Source organism: Polypterus senegalus, chromosome 1, assembly GCF_016835505.1.
Source record: "Polypterus senegalus isolate Bchr_013 chromosome 1, ASM1683550v1, whole genome shotgun sequence".
Lineage (NCBI taxonomy): Eukaryota > Metazoa > Chordata > Cladistia > Polypteriformes > Polypteridae > Polypterus > Polypterus senegalus.
The window spans coordinates 52,649,172-52,662,398 of NC_053154.1; positions in this window are offsets into that span (position 1 = coordinate 52,649,172).

Below are 13,227 nucleotides of genomic sequence, written 5' to 3' on the forward strand. Positions count from 1 at the left end.
TAAATAGAACTTGAACAAATACGATAGTTCATAATATCGACGCAGACTTGCACGTAAGAGCGGGAGTTATCCGTTTTAACAAGCAGCGTATTGCACTGATACGAAATAGCTGTGTGTGTATATATGTAGATATGTATGTATATGTATATATATGTTTATATATGTGTGTGTGTATGTATATATATATATGTATTTGTGTGTATGTATGTATGTCTGTATGTATATGTATGTGTATATATGTAGATATATATGTATGTATATATGTGTGTGTGTATATATATGTGTATATGTATAGATATGTATATATATATGTTTATGTGTGTGTGTGTAAATATATATATATATATATATATATATATGACAGCAACACTCATCACTCACAACAGTGACAAAACAATTACATTGACAATCAGGTTACGTTATTTTCAAAATATTTCCTTTTCTTTTCATTGCTTCTTTAACACACTACTTCTCCGCTGCGAAGCGCGGGTATTTTGCTAGTTATATATATATACAGTATATTTTGATGTTTATTTCATTGTTTTACATTTTTAAAAACTTTCATGGGATAGCATGGTGGAACAGTGGTAAATCTCCTGCCTCTTAATAAAATGACAGAGGTTTGTATCCCAGAAACTCCATGCATGAGTGTCCTCCGGATGCTTTGATTTCCTTAAACAGTCCAAAGGCATGCAATTTAGATAAATTTGTGTTACTAAGTGGCCCAAGTGTGTTTTTGTGTGTTCATCTTGTGATGGATTGGTGTCCTGTTCAGATTATTCATTTGTTCCTGCCTTGTGCTTCATGATTGCTGGGACAGGCTCAGGCAAAGGAAGAAAAGAGCACATACAATAAGTGAAATAATAAACCCTTTTTAGACTTTAGGAGGCAACCAGATTCCTTGAAGAACAGTGTCATATAAAAGACACCAGCAGTTTAGAAAGGTAAGCAGAAAAATGGAGCTTGTGTCAGGGTGATTTTTGATAGCTTATGGAATCACATTTCAGCCATTAATTGGTTGTTCAGTAATTTAAAATGGCCTTTTCACCTTTTTAATATGGTTTTGCTAGCACAAGGTAAAAGTAAGCCACATTAATGGAAGAACAGAAAATTAACTGGAGGAAATCCCAATAAGTTTATGCACACTCCAGCAATTAAATTGGAGAGTAAACACTAAAAAGTGCATTACCTCCTGTAAATGAAAAAAGTGATGAAATATTCTGGGCTTAAAGCTAGCAAATCTTAGAATATGCCGGATTTAAAAAAAACAGTTTACCTTTATTTCAAAAAATACAATAAACTATCTTGATGACTTTTTCTACAGAAGTGGCTTAAATAAAGACACCAGCAGCTAAGTGGAGTGTGTAGAGGAGGTTGATGTTTCATTGTGACACTTACCAATATGTGTAGCCACATTCACGTTCCTGTGTATCTAAGTACATCAGGCTCACGTTTTTCTCTTTCAAGTTTCTTGCAAAGAAATAATATTTATGTTCACAAAGTTGTTTTTCCATAGCACAATTTTTATGACAGCTAATGCCTGACTGCAGTGGATCCCTAAAGGTTTTCTGTTCATTTGTTCATATGTGCAGCAAATCACTCATCATGTCATGGTAGCTTTTGCTTTTTCGTACCTAATGGATAGTAAATAATTCAACATTTGAACATCTGTATATATTAATAATTGTTAAATAATTTAATAATAAAACATTAATAGCTAGTGATTCTAAACTTAGCAGCTGTGTGTTGAAAAGATGTTACATACGCTCTGTAGTCCTCAAGGGTTCTTTTCAGCAAATGTAAGCCACCTCTTCTTCTTTAAGTTTTCATGGATGAATCCCCTGTGGTACACCTGCAAAAACATTACTTCATAACAAACTGAGTGTGTTTTTTTTCTCTTAAATCACTAAAGTAAATCTAATATGGGAAATGGGAACAAGGGTATAAATAAATGGAAAAATTAAGGACCTTTTACAAAATTTAAAATGTAAAGAAGGTAAACAAATAGGAAAAGTATCTTTCAGGGTTTCACACCGCCCATTGGGTAGTAAAATCTAACACTTTAAAATTTTGTTTGTGAAAAAAAAGTTCTGAATTCTGTTTGGGTTTTTCTGCGATGATTTTGCTGAGTCTAATGTATCCACAATTCTTCCAGTTTATTGTTATTTGCAAATATAACCATCTTTCTTATTATATTATTAACTAGATCACTAAGTAAAGTAAAAGAGCACTGCACCTTCAGGTCCTGGCCTTTGGCATCACCCAATTTATAAAAATTACCCTACAACTTAATTCTCTGCTCACAGTATCTAAGCCAATTTTGCACGCATCTACACACTCTTGTTTGGAACCTTATCGCTTCCCCATAACATTCTAGCGTAGCTGTGAAACATGATCTCTCTCAATTAAGCCTATGCTGAATGACCCCTAATACCCCAATATTTGGCATGCATTTTGCAGTTATACTTTTGATTAATTTTCCTGTGACAACCTGTGCAATGGGAATGTGGGCACCAAATTACACACTGGATGTTCTTGTAGTTTGTACCGAACAGGACCAGCAGGAGAGATGTAAGACACAGAGCCACTAGTCTCATGGGGCCAGGCATTATTTTCAATCGAGAATACATGTCTGGCAACAACCCATTAAAATGTGTGTAGTGAACAGAAGCAAAATCTTATGCTGTGATGGCTACACCCACAGAGCTTCTTCCTAAATCATCTGCCCCAGTTTCCTTAGTTCATGTGAACAATACCTTTTATCCAACTGCACGGTTTCGATCTCTGGCAGCTTTTTCATATCATACTTTCTGTTTGGCATGTGTGTTCTGAATAGACAGGTAACTTTAAAGCAAATATTAGCACATTCTGCAACTCAGTTTGGTCTTTGTTTCCTTCTAGTGCTTCTTTTAGGATGCATAGTGGCTCTCAAACATGGTGACCACACAGCAGCTGAAATAGGGAGAATCTGGTGGATGCTTCTAGAAACTCCTGGTCAGCAACAGCAAATATGGAATCCATTGGTCCCAATCTGACCTGGCCTTATAAACGAACCTCAACAGCATTTGTTTTGGTGTGGTGTTGCACCATTCAACAAGATCATCTGTCTGTGGGTAATAGGGAGTCCATAGCCCCCTGATCCCAGTTAAATTAGATCCCTGATCTGTTTACATCTCTCTAAGAATCCCAAGCCTTGAAAACAGCTGTATTAGAGCTCTGATGCCTGCAGAGTACCCTGTAATAGATCTCTGATCCCAGTCATGTCCAACCCTAGAAGTACTAGGTGTATGGCATGGTTTTGACTACACCCAATTGTAACTTAAAACCCATGCCTTTTATCTCTAGGTTTGCCCTGACTAAAGGATAGGTGACTTAATCACTGTGGATTCACCTTAGTGCCACACTCAACCACTCAGCGAATTGTTATTATATGAGTATTGTGGAGAGGAGGGTGCTTTGTGCACTGTGTAGTCTAAATAAATTCAATTATTAAACTTTTACCTGGTGTCTGGCATCCAGTCTGAGGGTTCAAGGGGACGACAGTGCAACCCATCTGTCACAATAGATAGAACTTTATTTGCTCCCGTAGGAAATAGGGCTTTTTACAGAAGCTCAGTAAATAAATATTATTATAACAATGCAAACAATACAAACCAAGCTGACTAGAAAGAAAGAAAAATAAGAAGAAAGAAAACATCTGACTTAGTTTAAGAGAAAAAGAGCAGACACAGTCATACTGAGATATTATAAAGACATATTGCCGATGCTTTAAATGAGCCTTATTAAAGTTTTTTGACACACTTCTGCTAAATAATTTGTTGGCTGAAAGTCCACAATGCAAGTGTGTCAGACAGATTATGTGCATATTATGCTTGTATGAGTGTTTGTGCCTTGTGATGAACTGGTGTTCCTGTCTTACATACAGAGCCAACAGTAAAGACTTTCACTCCCTACATTCATGAATTGGAATAGTAGATTAGAAAATGGAAGAATATGTCTCAAAAGCTCCCGAGTTGTGTTGCATTGTAAATCTCAAAGCTTTATAAAGCATATTGTGGTCATCTTAAATAGCACCTTCAACAGCAAGAGCAACAGCTGATTAAAAAAATAAATTTTTAGTTTTTAAGTATAAAATAATGCCCTGATTTGTGTAGTATTGACCTTTTACTCTTTGCTGGGCAAACATTTTATCACTTAACCAAAATATGACTAGAGGAAATAGTGTCAAACTGCTGTTTAAAAATTGTATAAAAAGTAGAAAAATATGTGATTTATTACGGCTAATTGAATGATGTGCACCCTTTGCTGCTTTGGTGTACATTGACCCTGGACAACAGACTCAGTTCTGTGCAGAAGAGGACCACAAACCACTGCAACTTTACCAGGCTGTTTTTTTTATTTTATTTTTGTTGTTATTTCCACCCAATGACTGGCAGCTGTTGAACAATGGGTTTGTATGTTGGTATGACTTGAACTAGTCTGCCCAGAGACGGTAAAGCAAAAGAGTAATATCCCTCTTTAACACTGGCATATAGCAAGTCCAGGGTTCAATTATCACTTGTTGTGCAGTCCACAAACTGATAAAAACTGGTGAAAGTGGAAGAGAGTGACATATGATTATTTATTTAATTCATTTGCTTAGCAAATGCTTTCATCCAATGTGACTTACAAAGTCCCCAATAACTTCCATGAAAATGCTGAGGTGATCTGTGGTAAGTTTGCTGAATGCAGACTACACTGTGTCTGTTGTGATTGCCTAATCTGCCAGTGGGAAGCCATAACAACCATCATGATGTAGTGTGACAACTCCCTTGAAAGTTATTAAGGTTGCAATCCCACCTCAAGCAGCTCTATATTTGGGTTCAAACTGGCATTTTAATTATAATGCGTTCTGTGATACACCACTTTATTTTCACTACAACGCAAGTCCACTTTCCTTCTTCTTAATTCTTTTGCACTTCTATCCGCCCACACTATTTTAAATCTGTCCGGCTCAAGTGCAGATTTTGAATTTTCAGCTTTCGGCCAGGTCTCCATAAAGTAATTTGTATTCCCTGTGGCTCCTTGTCGGCACTGAGAGTTCATTCATTTTATTCACCAGTGATCTTACATTATTCATGATGACAAAAGGCAGGTGAGGTCTGCACCTTCTCCTCTTATTGAAAAGTGGGCGTTTAGATCCGACTGTGGCACACTAAGGGCAGGTACATCAGGTGTTGTTGGATGCAGGTGTACACTAATCCTTCCTGACAGATTCTTACATCCATGGAAGAAAAAGTATACCAAGAGTCAGAAACTGTACAAAACAGTAGAAAACAACAACAACAAACAAACAAACAAAAACACAGGAGTTGCTGTAGCTTATTTCTTACTTTGCTGTTTTTCTTTTCCTTTTTGATTGTCTGTTTTGTTATTTAAATATGAATAAATATCAGTATTTCTATGTCTTCAAAGAGAAAAGCCAAGCAAAATGACACCTTTTATTGGCTAACTAAAAAGATTACAATATGCAAGCTTTTTTTTGCCTCAAAAACTTGCATATTGTAATCTTTTTAGTTAGCCAATAAAAGGTGTCATTTTGTTTTCTCTACATTCATAATGGCTAACACGGTACAATACCCTAGTACTATGTCTTCATACAAATTATGTAAAAATATTTCAGACAAAATTAAATCAACAAATTCACAAATAAATAAAAGTACTGTGAAATATGATGATAAATAAACACAAAGCATGAAATGTCAGCATAAATGAATAAATTGTTCACGGAATTTTTTTTGTTGTCACGATACTTTTATTTATTTGTGCATTTATTTATTTTGTCTGTAATATTCCTCCAAACACAACATAAAATATGTCTTGAATTTAGAACAGTCACTTTAACTTTTTAAAGCTGAGGGGACGGGCTCTAGTGAGTGTTGTGTGTTTTAAATAGTGAGTCATCAGTATACTGGACCTAAACCTTTGGCCATCAGATGCCACATACAACAGGCACTTCAGATGCAGGCTACTAATAATCTTCAATTTATACATTTCACAGTATTTTTATTTACTGATTTAATTCATTTTGTTTGAAATATTCCTTCATTAGGGTGGCACGATGGAGCAGTGGAAGTGCTGTTGCCTCGCAGTAAGGACACCTGGTTTCGCTTCCCGGGTCCTCCCTGCATGGAGTTTGCATGTTTTCCTCGTGTCTGCGTGGGTTTCCTCCCACAGTCCAAAGATGTACAGGTTAGTTTTATTGGCGATCCTAAATTGTCCCTAGTGTGTGCTTGGTTTGTGTGGGCCCTGCCCAGGATTTGTTCCTGCCTTGCACCCTGTGATGGCTGGGATTGGCTCCAGCAGACCCCCGTGACCCTGGGTTAGGCTATAGCGGGTTGGAGAATGACTGACTGACTGACTATTCCTCCATTATAAATGCTAGTTTTATTCATATTACACAATAAACTGTATACCGTATAAGTGTGTGTTATTCGATTTCTTGAATGTTTTGCTTACTTACATACACTCTTGTTATTTCAGTTAGTTTTATGCTTATTTTTTATCTTTTGCTGATTTAGAACTACATTTTTCATGAAATGATTTACAAAATGGACATATGGATGGACGGAAGGACGAATGCCCAGTAGAACATATTTTTTTAAGTCTTTTAATCAATATAAGTTCTGCCACTCTATGGGATGGCAACAAAATGAATTCATAAAACTTCTGAATCGATGAACAAGTGGCAGATTGCATTTATGAATCTGTCAGAATGGGTTCTGGATCTCCATGAGTCTGTAACAGAATTATTGGCTTAAATTCTGAATTGCAAAGAAGTAGATTGCAACTTTTAATATTTTTTTTGTGTTAGTGATCGGGTTGAACACAAATCAAATGATATTTTAAAAGCTTGCTTAGAGTTGTTAAGAAGAAAATTAGTTTTAACACTGTGTATAACCTGTAAAAAATTAATTTAAGTTTGCCTCACCAAATTTAGATAAAGCAGACATGAAGACACCATAATGTTATCTCCATTTCTAGTACCCATTAAAGAGACTAGCATGGTCATTTAGATGTTTTCTGGCATTTCTCTAGTATTTTATTTTGTATATTTTGCACATTACTTTTGCATGTTATGAGCACTTTCAGCTTTATTTTCTACACTTGACAATACTACTACTACTGCTACACTATGGTATATTTATACGGTCAGTAGGAGGTAGCTAAGTAATGTAGGATCTGGCGACTGAAGAAAGCTATTCTAAGGTGTTCAGTGGGACTTCACTTTATTCTTTTTTCCCCAGTTTTAGGGACTACTGGAGAATTAAACAACATATTTTATAAGTCTACCTGTCATGTGGCAAATGTGGCACTTGATGACATGGCCCTACTGCCAAGTTGTTTTGCCTGCCTAAGGAAAAGTTATCTCTGATGGAGGATTGCAGGAATCGTCAGGTAGAGGGGGTCCTTTCATCAGAGTGGGAGGCAACTTGATGGCTGAAGTTTCCAGGGGCCTCATGTATAAATGGTGCGTACACACAGAAATGTTGCGTAAGAATGTTTCCACGTTCAAATCGCAATGTATAAAACCTAAACTTGGCGTAAAGCTACGCACATTTCCACGGTACCTCATACCCTGTCATACGCAAGTTCTCCTTTGGTTTTGCAGACTGGCGGCACCCAGTGTCAAAGCAGTGCTACTGTTCCTGTGTGGTTACCCTTTCTTTCTTAGATGCACATTCCTGACGCGGCTTTATAAATACACTGAAACTAACTGCATATTGTTTATTAGTGTAATGCATTTGATTGTAATTATCCAGTAACAATATAATGGTCCAGGGAATAGCCATAGTATTCCAAATACCATAACTGCTTTAGCGTTGTTACTCTCACTGCACCTTTTTCTGCTTTCAGCTGCTCCCGTTAGGGGTTGCCACAGCGGATCATCTTTTCCCATATTACTCTCACTGCACCATTCGGAGTATTTATATCACTGTATGCGAGTGGTGAATCACAGCAGCAGCTGATCGGAAAGAGAATTATTGGGATACAGCATCAAGCCACGGCAAAACGCTTCAGAGTCTTTTCTGTATGGACCTCGCGGTTCAGAAATAGTTTCATCCCAAGAACTTTAAACACAATCAGTCCATCAAGTGCTCCTTATAGAACTATTTGTACTTATAAGTACAATTATCTCACTGTAAACTAGCACTTCAGTTATAATATTGCACAACCTGCGCCACTTTATAAAGCACTTATTTAAATATAATGATGTTGTCATTTTTAAGATGAAATGCAGCAAATTATGTTGATTATATTATACAGATAAAACTAACTTCATTTAAATAGTGCCGCAGCGCTAGCTAGTTCACAGATTGATCCTGATTGATTGCTGTATGCTGGAAGGATAGATGGACAGAATAATTAAACACGTACTACGAAGATATTTCAATGTTCCTTATAAGTTTTGAAGAATCGTCGTTGTAAGCTTACAGATGGCTTAACGTCTATTACAGAGCTGATTGTGTGGCGATTGGTTATCTGGAGAAAGAAAAGTAAGGACAGGAATTGGGGGTTAGTACGTTTGAAAGATACAGTACCGCCACCATGTTCACATGTTTAATAACATGCTTTCATTCCTATCATCATGAAAAAGATATCACTTATACATCTCAGTATTTTAATTATTCAGACAGCTATAATATCACGAATGTAATGGATTCTGTGTCCTGTCGGAGGAAGAGAAAGCCGGTCTAAGAAGCACGATTAAAGTTGTAATTTCCTGCTTTTTTCCCCACAGTGTGCCTATTTTTTTTCTCTGTACCCTAATAAGCTTTTTATACGACACTCAGACGTTGGGTATGACTTGCCTTTTCACTGCAACTTAGATATGTGACAACTTCTTTTAAATTTCGGGTATTTGGTGGACTTGAGCTTTCGAGTTTCTCTGTCACTCGATCAACTTCCTTATGTTGATTATACCACTGTTAAAACCAACAAATAGTTTTTCCTTGCCTCCACTTGGTATTCGTTGAAATTCTTATACTTTCCCCGTGCTTTTCCCATTGTCTTTTCACAGAAGGCTGAGCTTAAGGGCTATTTATATTGATTTGCATATTCATAGAAGTGTAATTCTGGGAGGAGTTGAGGCAGGACAGAAGGTGCATGCACGAGCGTTACTTTTCACTCTGACCAGGATTTATGTAGTGGAAGAACATGGAAGTTGGAGTACGCACAGATTTCTGCATCTAGATTTTTCTGTGTGTAAACACATTTCGGCTTTTGTGCTTACGTCATGTTATAATGCGAATTCTACGCATGGCGTTATGAATGAGGCCCCAGGACTCTGAACAAATCGGAATCCTATTATGTGATATCATGTACTGTTGAATTCTGCTCTGTACTTGTAATATTTCTATTTCACTATTGTATTGATGATTACTGGTGTTCTGTTCTGTATATTGTATTGTATTTACTCCTTTTTCTTGACACCCACTGCATGCCCAAACTACCTGGAAGGGGGTCTCTCTTCAAATTGCCTTTCTCGAGATTTCTTCCAGTTTTTTTCTTGTCTTCTTAGAGAGTTAAGGCTGGGGGGCAGTTAACAGGCACGACCTGTTAAAGCCCATTGTGGCGCTCCTTGTGTGAGTTTGGGCTATACAAAAATAAATTGTATTATATTGTATCATGCTTATAAAAAATGTAGATGACCCACAGTTATATTTGTTTTTTGGTCATTTTCTACTGCCTTATATATACTGTATATAATCTTTGATGTATTCATTAAAACTATACCTAATGGAGATTTGTTTCTGTCATTTAAATATTATTTAAGGTAACCAGTAAATGAGAAGGGGATGGTGTATTCAATGTATTTGCAGGGGGGAAAAAAGGAGTGAGATTTTATTTTAATACAGAAAAGTTGCATTCTGCTTGCAATGCTTCTACTAATTGAGGTACTGGCAGAAAAAGAAAGATTCATTTGACAGTGTTGAGTGTTAGTGTGGACTGTTGTGGTTTAGTTGACTAATAAACAGTTAAGAACCTAGAGCCAGGCCTTTCTGAGGTTGGAAGTTCAAAGGAAATTAAGGCTGGGTGCAACAAATTCAGAATGTATTTTCCGAAATTAACACTGTATATATATATTTACACTTCTAAGGCAGTGGGATCACATTCCATGTGGAGAACACTCTGTATGGAGTCTGCATGTTTCCCAGTATTAGTGCGACAGTCAGACCCAGGTGTGGTGTGAGTAAGTGTAAGTGTGTGCATAAGCCGGTTCTTCAGTGGATATATGTCCTGTCCAGTTTTGGTTGCTTCCTTGTGTTTAATGTCGTACAGATGTGCTCTTACTCCATATCTCCAGACACAGTCACACATGCACATTGAAGGATCTTCTCATGGACTCGATCATGGTATATAATAACCCGCAGGGACGAGAGGGGGCGCTATCCCTTACATTCTCTTCTCCGTCTTTTCCAGCAGCACCAAGAAACCGCCCAGTGAAGGCACTTAACCCCCACCTTCTGGTTCATCAGATATAAGAAACTCAGCTGCCCGGACAAGAGTGAACTGCCGGACAGAGCTTTTGTCTGATAGACCTTAAAATCTGTGGCTAGAGCCAAATTTATTTTGTTTTGCATTGAACCAAAGGGCAAGAAGCAAAATGCCAAGAGGTATTCTTTTTGTTGGACAATTCAGTTAATTAAACAGGATGACCTGGTTGGCATTCCAACTACTACTTTGGCATGACCTGTCATTCCTGCACCCAGCCACATTATTAAACATGATTAAGAATGGATGGGTTGCACCTTAGGTTGCTTCTTGCAATTTTTCCCCCTTGCTTTGTATTCTGTTACATTTCCTTCCTAACCTTGTAGTTCAGATGTTGCTAAGCAACCTAAACATTTACTACAGTATTTCATAGCCCCAGGAATATGTCATACAAAACATTTAAGTTTTTATTAGCGAGGGACCCAATCCAATCAAAATGAGCATATGCATGGATGAAACTGTGTGTCCAGTTATATTAAATGAAGCTGCAGGGTCCTTGAGGACTTAACTTTGCAGCCTGTCTATCATTGTGACTACATGCAGTGGAGAAATATGGAAGGCAGTGCTGAAACATTTGTATGAAATATCTTTTCTAAAAATAAAGCTGAAAGACTTGTTCTGAAAAGAATTAGCTAGAATACAAGAGCAAGTGATAATGTTCTGTAATTTTGTAAATTTCACTTGCAATATTAATATTACGTAACATGAAATAAAGAAAATTCTGAATGTTGTTTTAAACGTTATTATTAGCAAACCTGATTTTACATACTCATCAGATGAAAAAAGAAGAAAACAAAAGGAAACCATTTCCACTGAAGAAACTGAACACTTCGATTAATATACTCATTATTTGCTTGTGTCTGCTAAGATACATTTATTTAATTATGCAGCATAGTCCTATTGTTACCAGACTAGTTTGTTACCAAGCAATCATCAGTACAGCTACTTAACATGATGTCAACTCCCATAAAACAGGCTATAGGTGTCCATTCCGTTGGGTCAGACTGCTTCACTGTCCTTTATTTTATCTAGCCATATTTGCTGAATGACGCTCAATTCACACAGTTTCATTCCAGTTTATATCGATATATTGAGACATCCATAACCAGCAGTTGCCTCAATATGGTTTCAGAATACTGTAAGTGGTATATTATCTGCTGCTGCTATACAGAAATTATTGGAAAATAGTTTAGAGAAATTCTACACTGTTTTATAATAGTAAAGAAATAAAACCCACAGACCGATTTTAAATTCTCTTTCACTTTCTTCCAACCATTCCTGTATTTTAAAACCGACAGATCCAGTCCTGGCTCTTAAGGAGCTGGTACTTCGCTTGGCGGCACTGGCTGGAACTGAATCCAACCCTGAATGGGTCACCAGTTAAATACACCAAGTTTCAAAATAATAATGAATTGACATGCTGTAATCTGCAAATGTTAAAGTCACCGTAATAGCCAGCTACAGAAATAAAAACTGTTTATATGCTTCACAGAGCATCTAGAACAGCATAAATTTAGGACTGCAGTTAAGATAAATATTTGGAAAATGATGTGCATGTAAAAAAATGTACTGATATAAAATGAACATTTCCTATGTGTTTCCTTCTTCTTAGTACTTATTTAGTCCACTTGAATATTCATTAACACCCTCAATATCATTTCTTTCATTAATGCATCTGTAGCTGGAGAGCTTACAGGGCTTCTTTCGTCATCCACTGCAGCATAGCAAAGCTCATTTCAGCTGCAATGTACAGTATTATTGACTATAAATTCAGAGAGAAAATAAATTAGCATGTATCATGTTTAAATGATCATGCATGACAATTGATTGAGTGTATATTTCCTACAGTTTTTAGCTTTTTTATGTTTGATGTATTTTTATTGAGATGATTTGCAGTGGTTTCCAAGAAATTGGGATTGCCTTTGGGCTTAGAAACACACTAAGATTAGCAGCTCTTCTGATTTTTGTTGGGAAAGGCTGACTCTGTTATTTGAAAGGTTTTCCTTTCCCATATCTGTAAAAAGGCATCAATTACTCATTTACTCTTATGTAACAAGACCTCAATAAAGGCATCTTTTGCTCTTTGGGATACTTATCAAACATCAGTAGATCGGTCACTCATCTTTGTGCAGTGTGGCATATTGACATGATCCTAAAATTACTTGTTAATATGAAGGATTCACAGGTCTAATATCAGGAGAAATATGTCTCAGTTAAGCCACAATAGGCCACTCCAGAGTGAAGTTTCCTCAGCAGGTCACATTGCAGAGATGAATAAACACCTCACTGATGTTTTGTAAGTGTTATGTAGACCCAAAGAAGTATATATTAAGGTCTTGTTACATAGAGTAAATGAGAAATAGATTCATTTTTGCAAAGTCTAAGCTAAACTGTATGCTTATAATATAGAGATTCCTGTGTCTGGCAAAGGCAGTATATAATAGAAGAATAATTATAACAGTAATAACCATTAATTATTACCAGGTAAATGTATAATACACATGTATTTCACAGTTAAGATCACAGTATAGCATAATTAGCACACATATATTGGCACATCAGTCTTTACTGCAGTTTTCTTTTTCATGTAGGCATGTACAACGTTATACATTTGTAATGAATGAGTTTATGATTATGCTGTTATATTACAGTGATTACAGTTTAAACTTTTGACTAAAGGGTGTTATTTCA